Raw genomic sequence first — 6,000 nt, 5'->3', positions numbered from 1 at the left:
AACTTATAGTAAAAACAATATGTTAATGTGACATATTAACATTTATTCAGATAACTAGAGCATAAACAACGTAACACCAGTTTACCAAACTCTCCATCTCACTCCAAATCACTAAATCCATTGAATTCTTCATCCTCGGTGTCACTTCTGAGCAACTCCGTGACCTCCGGAGATAAACAGAGCACCACTTCCTCTTCTGTGTAGCTGTCGTCAGACTCATCATCGGTTCCAGTTAGAATTATTCCGGCCTTTCTGAATCCCGACAGGATGGTTTCGGTGTCACTGAAGTCCAGGCTTTGTAGATCCATCCAGTGACTTTCTGGAAAGTTGCATGGTGCACCCTCCCAGTTGCTGTGAAGCTGTGTTCTTCATCTCCGCCAGTGCTGCTCGATTACCTTTTTCGGCTGAATACTTCACTACTTGCAGAAGGACACCGGCTTTTTCTGCAGGAGACATACAGATACTGACACACAAGCCTAGAGCCTCTTGCAGCTGTCAGTGTGAAAATTTTAATATATAAGTCGCACCAGAGTATAAGTCACAGGAAACCAAACCATGAAGCCATAAAAAATTTTTGACTAGTCAGAAAATTTTGATAATAGGTTTAGTTTTGAATTGTGGAGTTGTGTTTTGTTTCATTCACACATTTAACTCACAAATCCTACATATTTGGTGCATTTTATTTTCTCTAACTGAAAAGATTCTGGTCCACCTTATGATGGAGAATGGGGAAATATAAGAAGAAGAATATAAGAAGTGCTCTAATGTGTTTTAAAACTCGTTACAACTATTCATTTCGATAATTTCAGTCCTGCCATTGGGAATCGCTATTAAACAAAAAGTAAGAAGAAGCTGTTAACATAAAGACTACTGCTTCATGACATCACAAGGTGGTACAGAGCATTTTGAGCTTTGGAGATGTAGACAGACTAATAATACAGGATTACTCAAATGTGTGTGAAAGAAACAAAACACAACTCCAGGTCTGTTTTTGAGCAGCGGTTTACCAAAGAGCCACTGGGGAGGTGCGACACACACACGAAGAAAAAAATAACTGTCCACATCTGTGCACATCTGCAGCAGTATTTATATCGTTAATTGTGTGTTAGCTGTAAAATTATGTCGCCATACTGACAAACTTCTCATAGTTTGGAGCGTCAACTTTTTTGCCTTGTATACTCTGCATGGACCGCACCTCCTTCCGTGCACCGCGCTTCTTACGCCGCCAGTCCATGAAAATATTGTTTCGAAAAGAGCTCTGCCACAACTTAATAATTACCTTTTGTGTGTTGGAATGGCAGAATGTTGAAAAAAAAAAACAGCTAAAGTGCCGCCACTCAGACAGTGGAAAAAGAAAATGTAGGAGCGTAGGGACGTTTGATAAAAAGATGAAAATGTAGCCACTCTGACAATTAGGACGTCAATGTTGGAGCGGGGTTATGTTGGAATGGCAGCAGAAACAAGGTTACTCCCTGCTATTACGCTTAATATAAGGCCCAGACACGTGCAGATTTCAGCCATCAGGTATCGTCAGCGGTTGTTTCGGCACCGATTACAAATGTTAAGCATGTTCTGTTGATTTGGATGGACATTCTGATGCTCAGTGATGTTAAAAACTAGCTTCAATTAGGCCTGGCTCGGCTGTCTTTACCTACTCTAAGGTGAGGCTCACAATCACCCAATTTGAAAACCCCTGTTTTTGAGTTAGGTCAGGTTAGGTTGCTTTATTCATACCCGTAGGTAAATTTGCTTTGCAGATTTGAGAGGCAGGTTCCACATTTCACATTTCATTCATCCACAAAACACATATAAAAAACACAATTACAAAATAGTGTTACAGTGCTCTAGTGCAGAATGGTTTGTTACATAAACAAGCTAAATTCATCCATCATGCTTGGCTAAAATCACAATAAATATTAAATATGTTAAAAACACACAATCTTAGATAAATAGATTATAATTTATTCATAAGTACGATATCAGCCGGAACGAAGCTCCTTTTAAAACGATTTGTTCTAGTATTAACAGAAGTAAGAGCATTATAACATAGCTAAAAGCTCCCAAGAATCAATTTTGCATAATATAAAATAAACAATGTAAAATAAGGACTTGAGCAGATCCACATAGCCGAGAGAACCTGGACTTGATCCTGATGGAATTTGTTTCATTAATTTATGTCACTACATATTTATTATTCACAAGTACATTGAAATTGAATATTCTTACTGAGAGCAGGATTGCCTCTTCACAGATCTGACCCGTAACCCAGTATGATGGCACCAGCAGCTGTTCTCCATGAAGACGATGATTAAGTTTCAAATCCATTGAGTAATAAATAACATCTCCTTGGAGACAAACAGATGTGGCGGCGCATATCTCACGGTGGTTAAAGAAAGATGGTGTGTTTTTTTACTTTAGTTTAGCTTCCTCTTGGGCACATGTCTGGTAATGTTTCACAGTAAATATATTTATTTCCTCATTTATGCCTTTATGCTAAAAGCTTTATTAAAAACCCATTATTGTTTTCTGCTGCTAATAGCCGGACCAACATTAACAAAAAAGACCATTTCAGGCAAAGCTAAAAATACACATGTGAGAGAAGGTTTAAGGTCAGAGTATAGCACTGAGTCCAAGGATAACTTTGGCTGAAAAGAATTATTTAAAGCAGGAACTTCATTAGTTTTTATTGCAGCTAATTCCCTCAAATCTAAATGAACAGAGCAGTTTGAGTCTTCGTTATCAAACATCTATTGCAACTACTACAGAAGCAAAAGGGATTCTAATCAGAAGTGTTAAGAGATAACATCGTGGAAGCACGGTGGCTGAGTGTCTAGCTCTCATGCCTCACAGCAAGAAGGTTCCAGGTTCGATCCCCGAGTCGCCCGGTCCTTTCAGTGTGGAGTTTGCATGTTTCTCCCTGTATCTGAATGGGTTTCTGCTGGGCACTCTGGTTTCCCCTACAACCTAAAACATGCTGCACAGGTCTCCAAGAACAGTTGATAGTCAAGGTCAGTTAAATCAATCAATGAATCTGCCCAGGGACGACAGGTGGAAATTAACACTGATGCTACAACCTAATGTACAATGCATCTCTCCTGTTATTGCTAATGCAAAAATTGTGCACTGTCTCAAAAAAATAAATAATGGGCCAGTGCCCAGTGCTTTAGGAATGGGGACTGTACTTCCATAATTATCCCCACACTGAAATTGGTTCTCTGCATTTGATTCATCTTTCAATACTGTTTGGGCAAACAGGAGCAGGGACCCATCTCCAGATCCACTGCATGGAAACCACACACAGAAGTTTCCATTTCTGCCCAGGACTCCTCGTTCAGCTCTGTTTGAGCCCAGTGTAGATTTGGTTTGGTCTTGTTCTAGTCCTAATTTAGTCCTGGTCTAGATTAACCCAGCTCACGCCAGATTTAAATGGATAGTCCTGTCCATAAATGCACAAAGCCCTTAGATTGTGCACATTTTTCACAAACTAAATAGTCCGTATTGATGCTTAAATAGGTTGAAGTAAGTCTGTAAGTGTCGCCATGTTTGTTTTGGATTGTTTAGGTGTTTCGTTAGAGCACAGACTTCAATTTTGCAATGTGATTGGTTGTCAGTCAATTTTGTGAGTTGTGCCATTCAGTTTGTTGGTCAGTTTGTCTAAATTTTATTAGTGTTGTTTCTGACTTCCCAATATGTTGCATGAGGTAAACAGAGCGCCTCTTCCTCTTCTGTGTAGCTGTCGTCAGACTCAGTATCAGTTCCAGTTAGAATTATTCCGGCCTTTCTGAATCCCGACAAGATGGTTACGATTGTCATTGAAGTTCAGGCTTTGTAGATTCATCCAGTGACTTCCAGGAAAGTTACACGGCGCACCCGCCCAGTTCCCTTTAAGCTGTGTTCTCCATCCCCACTTTCCGCCAGTCAAAGACAAGTTTCTCACTCACTCCAAACTTTCTTTCTGCTGCTCGATTACAGTTTTTGGCTTCATATTTCACTATTTGCAGAGAGGCAGCGGCTATTTCTACAGGAGGCATGGCGCAGTAGAGTGAAGTGACAGTGGTACATGAGTAATAGTAGTACTAAATACTGACACACAAGCCTAGAGCGTCAGTCTGTCAGTCTGAAAATTTTAATATATAAGTCGCACCGGAGTATAAGTCGCAGGAAACACTCAAACCATGAAAAAAGTGCGACTTGTAGTCCAAAAAAATACGGTAATCCAGATATTAACCACGACTGAATCAGTTACAACAAAAACAAAAAACCTCAGGAGATAGCGCAGTCATCGTATTATATTGGTGGTTGGTGGTTTGAATCCCACTTCCCATAATATATATTACGTCCCTGGGCAAGACTCGTCACCCCTTCTTTGTTTGTTTGTGTCGGAGAGGACGCATTACTGTGTCAAAGTCTCTCCACGGGTTTCAGAGTGATAAAAAAAACGACCACTGTCACCATAGCAACTGCTAATTCATCACAAACCCATGAATATGCAGCGACAATATGCACACGCCACTCCAACTCCCCACTGATCTGACCTTTGACCTCCTTGATGAGAGTGTTAACCAGGGCGGTACAAAGCCATGACCTCCAGAATGTTGAATGAAAGACCTTTGCTTAGTGATTAAAACTAAATATTGTATCTTTTGAATGGTTAAAAAGTCAACAAAAACCTATGAATTAAAGATGAATTCAGCTTGCGCGTTAAATAAGACAGAGACATTGTTTTTATGCTGAAACCTGAACTGCCGTGTGAGAAAATTACGAAAAAATGAACCTGGGGACAGGATAATTCCACTAAAGAAATGTTAAAATGAGAGACGACGCTTCCTTTTAAATTTCCTGTCTGGCACCGCTGCTGAAGAGATGGAGGTGTAAAGTGCAGGAGGTAAAATCTGGCAGTCTGAGTTCAGAAAAATCCATTTGGTTTAAACCTAAAACGTATTTCTCTCATTTTAATCCTCACTATCTCCTGCCTGACGAGCCAGTCCCTTCTAGATTCTGTTGGAGCTGGACCACAGAGCTTGAAAAAACTCGGTCCAAACTTGAGATGATCCAACCACAGCTGCTCATTTGTATCACGACTCTCTCAAATGTGCAAGACTTTTCCTCTCCAAAACTCTCGTAACATTCAGAACAAAACATATAACTTCTTTTACCTTTTACCTTGGTGCTTTGACTCTTGATTCTGAAAACATCTATGCTGTTTTTCATTCATTTATGTTGATTTTTTGATGGAAATTATATCAGAATACACTTCACTACAGTTCAGATTCGAGTCTAGGTCACCTACAACTACATCTTTTTGTCCGATAAAGAAGTATTGAATGTTTGAATCATTTTTAAAGATGTTATATACTTTCAGCGTAATGTTCCTATTTTTTTTTTTTTTTTGAAATTATACATAATGAAAAATAAAACTAAACTCTCACATCTCACCTCTCTCTTCAGACTCAAAACACAAAAGCTACAAAAACTCTGGGCAATTAAACATTCAGAGTTAAAGAGCAAAGGTGCGTTGTGTAACTTTTCACTACTTTTCAGCTTGTTTCTATATGGATCTGTCATTGCTCTGCTTCAAATGTTCCACAGTATGACATTAAACAGCTCTTCTTTACATTTATTCAATTACGGGTGTTTTTTTAAACTCACAATACCTAGAAAAAACATCATTCTGACGGTGAGCAGGGTCGCCTCTCCACAGATCTGACTTGTACCTTGGTCTGGTTTGGTCTAAATGAAGGTAGAAATGTTTAAAAACCATATTGTGAAACTTTACAGACAAAGCGATAACATCTCCATAGTTGGCAAATCCTCCAGCAGAAAAGTTACACAATGCACCATTAATTCTCAGTCAGGTTCAGTCCCAACAGAAATGTTCAAAAAAGATTTCCAGACCGGTTATATTCAAATTTTAGAAAGTTTTTTTTTTTTTTTTTAAGTCAAGTGATATGAAAAAGTTTTGTATTGTGCAATAGAGGTTTTAACATTTAACCAATACAT

The sequence above is a fragment of the Boleophthalmus pectinirostris genome, unplaced genomic scaffold, assembly GCF_026225935.1.
Source record: "Boleophthalmus pectinirostris isolate CB_2022bp ecotype Guang Dong unplaced genomic scaffold, ASM2622593v1 HiC_scaffold_21, whole genome shotgun sequence".
Taxonomy (NCBI): domain Eukaryota; kingdom Metazoa; phylum Chordata; class Actinopteri; order Gobiiformes; family Gobiidae; genus Boleophthalmus; species Boleophthalmus pectinirostris.
This window is presented reverse-complemented; position numbering follows the sequence as displayed.